Source organism: Pristiophorus japonicus, chromosome 17 (assembly GCF_044704955.1).
Source record: "Pristiophorus japonicus isolate sPriJap1 chromosome 17, sPriJap1.hap1, whole genome shotgun sequence".
In the NCBI taxonomy this organism is placed as follows: domain Eukaryota; kingdom Metazoa; phylum Chordata; class Chondrichthyes; family Pristiophoridae; genus Pristiophorus; species Pristiophorus japonicus.
In genome coordinates, this window is record NC_091993.1 from 38,338,177 (window position 1) to 38,351,075 (window position 12,899).

Sequence of the window (12,899 nt, forward strand, 5' to 3'; positions counted from 1 at the left end):
AGACACGCTGCCCGAGGGCCCGAGACACGCTGTCCGAGACAAATTGCCTGAGATACAATGCTGGAGACAAGCTGCTCGAGACAAGCTGCCCGAGACACACTGCCCGAGGGCCCGAGACACGCTGCCCGAGACACACTGCCCGAGGGCCTGAGACACGCTGCCCGAGACACGCTGCCCGAGTCGCTCTGACCGAGGCACTCTGCCCAAGGGCCCGAGACACACTACCCGAGGGCCCAAGACACACTGCCCGAGACACACTGCCCGAGGGCCCAAGACACACTGCCCGAGACACACTGCCCGAGGGCCCGAGACACGCTGCCTGAGGGCCCGAGACACACTGCCCGAGACACACTGCCCGAGGACTCATGACACGCTGCCCGAGACACACTGCCCGAGTCGCTCTGCCCGAGGCACTCTGCCCAAAGGCCCGAGACACACTGCCCGAGACACACTGCCCGAGGGCCCAAGACACACTGCCCGAGACATACTGCCCGAGGGCCCGAGTCGCACTGCCCGAGACACACTGCCCGAGTGCCCAAGACACACTGCCCGAGACACTCTGCCCGAGGGCCTGAGACACACTGCCCGAGACACACTGCCCGAGGGCCCGAGACACACTGCCAGAGACACACTGCCCGAGGGCCTGAGACACACTGCCAGAGACACACTGCCTGAGACACACTGCCCGAGGGCCTGAGACACTCTGCCAGAGACACACTGCCCGAGACACACTGCCCGAGGGCCTGAGACACTCTGCCAGAGACACACTGCCCGAGACATACTGCCCGAGACAATCTGCCCGAGTGCCTGAGACACACTGCCCGAGACACACTGACCGAGACGCACTGCCCGAGACACACTGCCCGAGGGTCCAAGACTCACTGCCGGGACACTCTGCCTGAGACACACTGCCTGAGACACGCTGCCCGAGACACACTGCCCGCGGGCTCGAGACACACTGCCCGAGGCACAGTGTCCGAGACACTCTGCCCGAGACACTCTGCCCGAGACACACTGCCCAAGACACGCTTCCCGAGGGCCCGAGACACACTGCCCGAGACACACTGCCCAAGGGCCCGAGACACACTGCACGAGGGCCCAAGACAAACTGCCAGAGACACACTGCCCGAGGGCCCGAGTCGCACTGCCCGAGACACACTGCCCGAGGGCCCAAGACACACTGCCCGAGACACTCTGCCCGAGGGCCTGAGACACACTGCCCGAGACACACTGCCCGAGGGCCCGAGACACACTGCCCGAGACACACTGCCCGAGGGCCTGAGACACACTGCCAGAGACACATTGCCCGAGACACACTGCCCGAGACACACTGCCCGAGACACACTGCCCGAGCGCCTGAGACACTCTGCCAGAGACACACTGCCCGAGACATACTGCCGAGACAAGCTGCCCGAGGGCCTGAGACACACTGCCCGAGACACACTGACCGAGACGCACTGCCCGAGACACACTGCCCGAGGGTCCAAGACTCATTGCCCGAGACACACTGCCCGAGACACGCTGCCCGAGACACACAGCCCGCGGGCTCGAGACACACTGCCCGAGACACAGTGTCCGAGACACACTTCCCGAGGGCCCGAGACACACTGCCCGAGACACACTGCCCGAGGGCCCGAGACACACTGCCCGAGACACACTGCCCGAGGGCCCGAGACACACTGCCCGAGACACACTGCCCGAGGGCCCAAGACACACTGCCCGAGACACACTGCCCGAGGGCCCGAGTCGCACTGCCCGAGACACACTGCCCGAGGGCCCAAGACACACTGCCCGAGGGCCTGAGACACACTGCCCGAGACACACTGCCCGAGGGCCCGAGACACACTGCCTGAGACACACTGCCCGAGGGCCTGAGACACACTGCCAGAGACACACTGCCCGAGACACACTGCCCGAGGGCCAGAGACACTCTGCCAGAGACACACTGCCCGAGGGCCCGAGACATACTGCCCGAGACAATCTGCCCGAGTGCCTGAGACACACTGCCCGAGACACACTGACCGAGACGCACTACCCGAGGGTCCAAGACTCACTGCCCGAGACACTCTGCCTGAGACACACTGCCCGAGACACGCTGCCCGAGACACACTGCCCGCGGGCTCAAGACACACTGCCCGAGACGCAGTGTCCGAGACACACTGCCCGAGACACTCTGCCCGAGACACACTGCCCGAGACACGCTTCCCGAGGGCCCGAGACACACTGCCCGAGACACACTGCCCAAGGGCCCGAGACACACTGCCCGAGACACACTGCCCGAGAGCCCTAGACACACTGCCCGAGACACACTGCCCGAGGGCCCGAGTCGCACTGCCCGAGACAAACTGCCCGAGGGCCCGAGACACGCTGCCCGAGGTCCCGAGACACGCTTCCCGAGACACACTGCCCGAGACACTCTGCCCGAGACACGCTTCCCGAGGGCTCGAGACACGCTGCCCGAGACACGCTGCCCGAGACACGCTGCCCGAGACATGCTGCCCAAGACACAATGCCTGAGACACACTGCCCGAGGGCCCGAGACACACTGCCCGTGGGCTCGAGACACGCTGCCCGAGTCACATTGCCCGAGGGCCCGAGACACACTGCCCGAGACACGCTTCCCGAGACACGCTTCCCGAGTCACAATGCCCGAGGCACGCTGCCCAAGACACTCTGCCCGAGACACGCTGCCCGAGACACACTGCCCGAGACACACTGCCCGAGACATGCTGCCCAAAGGCCCGAGACACGCTTCCCGAGCGCCCGAGACTCACTGCCCGAGACAAATTGCCCAAGGGCCCGAGACACACTGCCCGAGACACACTGCCCGAGGGCCCAAGACACACTGCCCGAGACACACTGCCCGAGGGCCCGAGTCGCACTGCCCGAGACACACTGCCCGAGACACGCTGCCCGAGACACACTGCCCGAGACACACTGCCCGAGACATGCTGCCCAAAGGCCCGAGACACGCTTCCCGAGCGCCCGAGACACACTGCCCGAGACAAATTGCCCGAGACACACTGCCCGAGACACACTGCCCGAGGGCCCGAGACACACTGCCCGAGGGCCCGAGACACACTGCCCGAGGGCCCAAGACACACTGCCCGAGACACTCTGCCCGAGGGCCCGAGACACACTGCCCGAGACACACTGCCCGAGACACACTGCCCGAAGGCCTGAGACACGCTGTCCGAGGGCCCGAGGCACACTGCCCGAGACACACTGCCCGAAGGCCTGAGACACACTGCCAGAGACACACTGCCAGAGACACACTGCCCGAAACACACTGCCCGAGGGCCTGAGACACTCTGCCAGAGACACACTGCCCGAGACACACTGCCCGAGGGCCAGAGACACTCTGCCAGAGACACTCTGCCAGAGACACACTGCCCGAGACACACTGACCGAGTGCCTGAGACACACTGCCCGAGACACTCTGCCTGAGACGCACTGCCCGAGACACACTGCCCGAGACGCACTGCCCGAGACACACTGCCCGAGACACTCTGCTTGAGACGCACTGCCCGAGACACACTGCCCGAGACACTCTGCCTGAGACACACTGCCCGAGACACACTGCCTGAGACGCACTGCACGAGTCGCAATGCCCGAGATACTCTGCCCGAGACACACTGCCCGAGGGCCTGAGACACTCTGCCCGAGACACTCTGCCCGAGACGCACTGCCCGAGACACGCTGCCTGAGACACGCTGCCCGAGACACACTGCCCGAGACACACTGCCCGAGGGCCCGAGACACACTGCCCGAGACACTCTGCCCGAGACACTCTGCCCGAGACACACTGCCCGAGACACGCTTCCCGAGGGCCCGAGACACACTGCCCGAGACACACTGCCCGAGGGCCCGAGACACACTGCCCGACAGCCCGAGACACCCTGCCCGAGACACCCTGCCCGAGACACACTGCCCGAGACATGCTGCCCAAAGGCCCGAGACGCACTGACCGAGCGCCCGAGACACACTGACCAAGACACAATGCCCAAAGGCCCGAGACGCACTGACCGAGCGCCCGAGACACACTGACCAAGACACAATGCCCAAAGGCCCGAGACACGCTGCCCGAGGGCCCGAGACACGCTGTCCGAGACAAATTGCCTGAGATACAATGCTGGAGACAAGCTGCTCGAGACAAGCTGCCCGAGACACGCTGCCCGAGGGCCCGAGGCACACTGCCCGAGACACACTGCCCGAAGGCCTGAGACACACTGCCAGAGACACACTGCCCGAGGGCCAGAGACACTCTGCCAGAGACACACTGCCCGAGACACACTGCCCGAGTCACACTGCCCGAGGGCCGGAGACACTCTGCCAGAGACACACTGCCCGAGACACACTGCCCGAGACGCACTGCCCGAGACACACTGCCCGAGGGCCTGAGACACACTGCCCGAGACACTCTGCCCGAGACACTCTGCCCGAGACACTCTGCCCGAGACGCACTGCCCGAGACACGCTGCCCGAGGGTCCAAGACTCACTGCCCGAGACACTCTGCCCGAGACACACTGCCCGAGACACTCTGCTTGAGACGCACTGCCCGAGACACACTGCCCGAGACACTCTGCCTGAGACACACTGCCCGAGACACACTGCCTGAGACGCACTGCACGAGTCGCAATGCCCGAGATACTCTGCCCGAGACACACTGCCCGAGGGCCTGAGACACTCTGCCCGAGACACTCTGCCCGAGACGCGCTGCCCGAGACACGCTGCCTGAGACACGCTGCCCGAAACACACTGCCCGAGACACACTGCCCGAGGGCCCGAGACACACTGTCCGAGACACAGTGTCCGAGACACTCTGCCCGAGACACTCTGCCCGAGACACTCTGCCCGAGACACACTGCCCGAGACACGCTTCCCGAGGGCCCGAGACACACTGCCCGAGACACACTGCCCGAGGGCCCGAGACACACTGCCCGACAGCCCGAGACACCCTGCCCGAGACACCCTGCCCGAGACACACTGCCCGAGACATGCTGCCCAAAGGCCCGAGACGCACTGACCGAGCGCCCGAGACACACTGACCAAGACACAATGCCCAAAGGCCCGAGACGCACTGACCGAGCGCCCAAGACACACTGACCAAGACACAATGCCCAAAGGCCCGAGACACGCTGCCCGAGGGCGCGAGACACGCTGTCCGAGACAAATTGCCTGAGATACAATGCTGGAGACAAGCTGCCCGAGACACACTGCCCGAGGGCCCGAGGCACACTGCCCGAGACACACTGCCCGAAGGCCTGAGACACAATGCCAGAGACACACTGCCCGAGGGCCAGAGACACTCTGCCAGAGACACACTGCCCGAGACACACTGCCCGAGTCACACTGCCCGAGGGCCGGAGACACTCTGCCAGAGACACACTGCCCGAGACACACTGCCCGAGACGCACTGCCCGAGACACACTGCCCGAGGGCCTGAGACACACTGCCCGAGACACTCTGCCCGAGACACTCTGCCCGAGACACTCTGCCCGAGACGCACTGCCCGAGACACGCTGCCCGAGGGTCCAAGACTCACTGCCCGAGACACTCTGCCCGAGACACACTGCCCGAGACACACTGCCCGAGAGCCCTAGACACACTGCCCGAGATACACTGCCCGAGAGCCCTAGACACACTGCCCGAGACAAATTGCCCGAGATACAATGCCCGAGGGCGCAAGACACGCTGCCCGAGACACGCTGCCCGAGACACACTGCCCGACACGCTCTGACCGAGGCACTCTGCCCAAGGGCCCGAGACACACTGCCCGAGACACACTGCCCGAGGGCCCAAGACACACTGCCCGAGACACACTGCCCGAGGGCCCGAGACACACTGCCCGAGGGCCCGAGACACACTGCCCGAGGGCCCAAGACACACTGCCCGAGACACTCTGCCCGAAGGCCCGAGACACACTGCCCGAGAGACACTGCCCGAGACACATTGCCCGAGGGCCCGAGACACGCTGCCCGAGGGCCCGAGGCACACTGCCCGAGACACACTGCCCGAAGGCCTGAGACACACTGCCAGAGACACACTGCCCGAGTCACAGTGGCCGAGTCACACTGCCCGAGGGCCAGAGACACTCTGCCAGAGACACACTGCCCGAGACACACTGCCGGAGACACTCTCCCCGAGGGCCCGAGACGCACTGCCCGAGACACACTGCCCGAGACGCACTGCCCGAGACACACTGCCCGAGGGCCTGAGACACACTGCCCGAGACACTCTGCCCGAGACACTCTGCCTGAGACGCACTGCCCGAGACACGCTGCCCGAGGGTCCAAGACTCACTGCCCGAGACACTCTGCCCGAGACACACTGCCCGAGACACACTGCCCGAGGGCCCGAGACACACTGCCCGAGACACAGTGTCCGAGACACTCTGCCCGAGACACACTGCCCGAGGGCCCGAGTCGCACTGCCCGAGACAAACTGCCCGAGGGCCCGAGACACGCTGCCCGAGACACACTGCCCGCGGGCTCAAGACACACTGCCCGAGACGCAGTGTCCGAGACATACTGCCCGAGACACTCTGCCCGAGACACACTGCCCGAGACACGCTTCCCGAGGGCCCGAGACACACTGCCCGAGACACTCTGCCCGAGGGCCCGAGACACACTGCCCGAGACACACTGCCCGAGACACACTGCCCGAGGGCCTGAGACACGCTGCCCGAGGGCCCGAGGCACACTGCCCGAGACACACTGCCCGAAGGCCTGAGACACACTGCCAGAGACACACTGCCAGAGACACACTGCCCGAAACACGCTGCCCGAGGGCCCGAGACACACTGCCCGAGACACACTGCCCGAGGGTCCGAGACGCACTGCCCGAGACACACTGCCCGAGGGTCCAAGACTCATTGCCTGAGACACACTGCCCGAGACACGCTGCCCGAGACACACTGCCCGCGGGCTCGAGACACACTGCCAGAGATACAGTGTCCGAGACACACTGCCCGAGACACACTGCCCGAGACACTCTGCCCGAGACACACTGCCCGAGACACGCTTCCCGAGGGCCCGAGACACACTGCCCGAGACACACTGCCCGAGGGCCCGAGACACACTGCCCGAGACACACTGCCCGAGGGCCCAAGACACACTGCCCGAGACACACTGACGGAGGGCCCGAGACACACTGCCCGAGACATTCTGCCCGAGGGCCTGAGACACACTGCCCGAGACATGCTGCCCGAGGGCCCGAGACACACTGCCAGAGACACACTGCCCGAGACACACTGCCCGAGGGCCAGAGACACTCTGCCAGAGACACACTGCCCGAGACATACTGCCCGAGACAATCTGCCCGAGGGCCTGAGACACACTGCCCGAGACACACTGACCGAGACGCACTACCTGAGGGTCCAAGATTCACTGCCCGAGACACTCTGCCCGAGACACACTGCCCGAGGGCCCGAGTCGCACTGCCCGAGACAAACTGCCCGAGGGCCCGAGACACGCTGCCCGAGACACACTGCCCGCGGGCTCAAGACACACTGCCCGAGACGCAGTGTCCGAGACATACTGCCCGAGACACTCTGCCCGAGACACACTGCCCGAGACACGCTTCCCGAGTGCCCGAGACACACTGCCCGAGACACTCTGCCCGAGGGCCCGAGACACACTGCCCGAGACACACTGCCCGAGACACACTGCCCGAGGGCCTGAGACACGCTGCCCGAGGGCCCGAGGCACACTGCCCGAGACACACTGCCCGAAGGCCTGAGACACACTGCCAGAGACACACTGCCAGAGACACACTGCCCGAAACACGCTGCCCGAGGGCCCGAGACACACTGCCCGAGACACTCTGCCTGAGGACCCGAGACACACTGCCCGAGACACACTGCCCGAGACACACTGCCCGAGGGCCTGAGACACGCTGCCCGAGGGCCCGAGGCACACTGCCCGAGACACACGGCCCGAAGGCCTGAGACACACTGCCAGAGACACACTGCCCGAAACACGCTGCCCGAGGGCCTGAGACACTCTGCCAGAGACACACTGCCCGAGACACACTGCCCGAGGGCCAGAGACACTCTGCCAGAGACACTCTGCCAGAGACACACTGCCCGAGACACACTGCCCGAGACACTCTGCCCGAGTACCTGAGACACACTGCCCGAGACACTCTGCCTGAGACGCACTGCCCGAGACACACTGCCCGAGACGCACTGCCCGAGACACACTGCCCGAGACACTCTGCTTGAGACGCACTGCCCGAGACACACTGCCCGAGACACTCTGCCTGAGACACACTGCCCGAGACACACTGCCTGAGACGCACTGCATGAGTCGCAATGCCCGAGATACTCTGCCCGAGACACACTGCCCGAGGGCCTGAGACACTCTGCCCGAGACACTCTGCCCGAGACACTCTGCCCGAGACGCTCTGCCCGAGACGCACTGCCCGAGACACGCTGCCCGAGACACGCTGCCTGAGACACGCTGCCCGAGACACACTGCCCGAGACACACTGCCCGGGGGCCCGAGACACACTGCCCGAGACACAGTGTCCGAGACACTCTGCCCGAGATACTCTGCCCGAGACACTCTGCCCGAGACACACTGCCCGAGACACGCTTCCCGAGGACCCGAGACACACTGCCCGAGACACACTGCCCGAGGGCCCGAGACACACTGCCCGACAGCCCGAGACACCCTGCCCGAGACACCCTGCCCGAGACACACTGCCCGAGACATGCTGCCCAAAGGCCCGAGACGCACTGACCGAGCGCCCGAGACACACTGACCAAGACACAATGCCCAAAGGCCCGAGACACGCTGTTCGAGACAAATTGCCTGAGATACAATGCTGGAGACAAGCTGCTCGAGACAAGCTGCCCGAGACACACTGCCCGAGGGCCCGAGACACGCTGCCCGAGTCGCTCTGACCGAGGCACTCTGCCCAAGGGCCCAAGACACACTACCCGAGGGCCCAAGACACACTGCCCGAGACACACTGCCCGAGGGCCCGAGTCGCACTGGCCGAGACACACTGCCCAAAGGGCCCGAGACCCACTGCCCGAGGGCCCAAGACACACTGCCCGAGACACTCTGCCCGCGGGCCTGAGACACACTGCCGGAGACACACTGCCCGAGTCGCTCTGCCCGAGGCACTCTGCCCAAGGGCCCGAGACACACTGCCCGAGACACACTGCCCGAGGGCCCAAGACACACTGCCCGAGACAAACTGCCCGAGGGCCTGAGTCGCACTGCCCGAGACACACTGCCCGAGGGCCCAAGACACACTGCCCGAGACACTCTGCCCGAGGGCCTGAGACACACTGCCCGAGACACACTGCCCGAGAGCCCGAGACACACTGCCAGAGACACACTGCCCGAGGGCCTGAGACACACTGCCAGAGACACACTGCCTGAGACACACTGCCCGAGGGCCTGAGACACTCTGCCAGAGACACACTGCCCGAGACACACTGCCCGAGGGCCTGAGACACTCTGCCAGAGACACACTGCCCGAGACATACTGCCCGAGACAATCTGCCCGAGGGCCTGAGACACACTGCCCGAGACACACTGACCGAGACGCACTGCCCGAGACACACTGCCCGAGGGTCCAAGACTCACTGCCGGGACACTCTGCCTGAGACACACTGCTTGAGACACGCTGCCCGAGACACACAGCCCGCGGGCTCGAGACACACTGCCCGAGGCACAGTGTCCGAGACACTCTGCCCGAGACACTCTGCCCGAGACACACTGCCCAAGACACGCTTCCCGAGGGCCCGAGACACACTGCCCGAGACACACTGCCCAAGGGCCCGAGACACACTGCACGAGGGCCCAAGACAAACTGCCCGAGACACACTGCCCGAGGGCCCGAGTCGCACTGCCCGAGACACACTGCCCGAGGGCCCAAGACACACTGCCCGAGACACTCTGCCCGAGGGCCTGAGACACACTGCCCGAGACACACTGCCCGAGGGCCCGAGACACACTGCCCGAGACACACTGCCCGAGGGCCTGAGACACACTGCCAGAGACACACTGCCCGAGACACACTACCCGAGGGCCAGAGACACTCTGCCAGAGACACACTGCCCGAGACACACTGCCCGAGACACATTGCCCGAGACACGCTGCCCGAGACACACTGCCCGAGTCGCTCTGCCCGAGGCACTCTGCCCAAGGGCCCGAGACACACTGCCCGAGGGACCGAGACACACTGCCCGACAGCCCGAGACACCCTGCCCGAGACACCCTGCCCGAGACACACTGCCCGAGACACACTGCCCGAGGGCCTGAGACACTCTGCCAGAGACACACTGCCCGAGACACACTGCCCGAGGGCCTGAGACACTCTGCCAGAGACACACTGCCCGAGACATACTGCCCGAGACAATCTGCCCGAGGGCCTGAGACACACTGCCCGAGACACACTGACCGAGACGCACTGCCCGAGACACACTGCCCGAGCGTCCAAGACTCACTGCCGGGACACTCTGCCTGAGACACACTGCCTGAGACACGCTAACCGAGACACACTGCCCGCGGGCTCGAGACACACTGCCCGAGGCACAGTGTCCGAGACACTCTGCCCGAGACACTCTGCCCGAGACACACTGCCCAAGACACGCTTCCCGAGGGCCCGAGACACACTGCCCGAGACACACTGCCCAAGGGCCCGAGACACACTGCACGAGGGCCCAAGACAAACTGCCCGAGACACACTGCCCGAGGGCCAAAGTCGCACTGCCCGAGACACACTGCCCGAGGGCCCAAGACACACTGCCCGAGACACTCTGCCCGAGGGCCTGAGACACACTGCCCGAGACACACTGCCCGAGGGCCCGAGACACACTGCCCGAGACACACTGCCCGAGGGCCTGAGACACACTGCCAGAGACACACTGCCCGAGACACACTACCCGAGGGCCAGAGACACTCTGCCAGAGACACACTGCCCGAGACACACTGCCCGAGACATACTGCCCGAGACACGCTGCCCGAGACACACTGCCCGAGTCGCTCTGCCCGAGGCACTCTGCCCAAGGGCCCGAGACACACTGCCCGAGACACACTGCCCGAGGGCCCAAGACACACTGCCCGAGACACACTGCCCGAGGGCCCGAGACACACTGCCCGAGACACACTGCCCGAGGGCCTGAGACACACTGCCAGAGACACACTGCCCGAGACACACTGCCCGAGGGCCTGAGACACTCTGCCAGAGACACAATGCCCGAGGGCCCAAGACACGCTGCCCGAGACACGCTGCCCGAGACACACTGCCCGAGGGCCCAAGACACACTGCCCGAGACACACTGCCCGAGGGCCCGAGACACACTGCCCGAGACACACTGCCCGAGGGCCTGAGACACACTGCCCGAGTCGCTCTGACCGAGGCACTCTGCCCAAGGGCCCGAGGCACACTGCCCGAGACACACTACCCGAGGGCCCAAGACACACTGCCCGAGACACACTGCCCGAGGGTCCGAGACGCACTGCCCGAGACACACTGCCCGAGGGTCCAAGACTCATTGCCTGAGACACACTGCCCGAGACACGCTGTCCGAGACACACTGCCCGCGGGCTCGAGACACACTGCCCGAGACACAGTGTCCGAGACACACTGCCCGAGACACACTGCCCGAGACACTCTGCCCGAGAAACACTGCCCGAGACACGCTTCCCGAGGGCCCGAGACACACTGCCCGAGACACACTGCCCGAGGGCCCGAGACACACTGCCCGAGACACACTGCCCGAGGGCCCAAGACACACTGCCCGAGACACACTGCCCGAGGGCCCGAGTCGCACTGTCCGAGACACACTGCCCGAGGGCCCGAGACACACTGCCCGAGACATTCTGCCCGAGGGCCTGAGACACACTGCCCGAGACATGCTGCCCGAGGGCCCGAGACACACTGCCAGAGACACACTGCCCGAGACATACTGCCCGAGACAATCTGCCCGAGGGCCTGAGACACACTGCCCGAGACACACTGACCGAGACGCACTACCTGAGGGTCCAAGACTCACTGCCCGAGCCACTCTGCCCGAGACACACTGCCCGAGGGCCCGAGTCGCACTGCCCGAGACAAACTGCCCGAGGGCCCGAGACACGCTGCCTGAGACACACTGCCCGCGGGCTCAAGACACACTGCCCGAGACGCAGTGTCCGAGACACACTGCCCGAGACACTCTGCCCGAGACACACTGCCCGAGACACGCTTCCCGAGGGCCCGAGACACGCTGCCCGAGACACACTGCCAGAGGGCTCGAGACACGCTGCCCGAGTCGCACTGCCCGAGGGCCCAAGACACACTGCCCGAGACACTCTGCCCGAGGGCCCGAGACACACTGCCCGAGACACACTGCCCGAGGGCCTGAGACACGCTGCCCTAGGGCCCGAGGCACACTGCCCGAGACACACTGCCCGAAGGCCTGAGACACACTGCCAGAGACACACTGCCAGAGACACACTGCCCGAAACACACTGCCCGAGGGCCTGAGGCACTCTGCCCGAGACATGCTGCCCAAAGGCCCGAGACGCACTGACCGAGCGCCCGAGACACACTGACCAAGACACAATGCCCAAAGGCCCGAGACACGCTGCCCGAGGGCCCGAGACACGCTGTCCGAGACACACTGCCCGAGATACAATGCTGGAGACAAGCTGCCCGAGCCACGCTGCCCGAGACACGCTGCCCGAGACACACTGCCCGAGTCGCTCTGACCGAGGCACTCTGCCCAAGGGCCCGAGACACACTACCCGAGGGCCCAAGACACACTGCCCGAGACACACTGCCCGAGGGCCCGAGTCGCACTGCCCGAGACACACTGCCCAAAGGGCCCGAGACCCACTGCCCGAGGGCCCAAGACACACTGCCCGAGACACTCTGCCCGAGGGCCTGAGACACA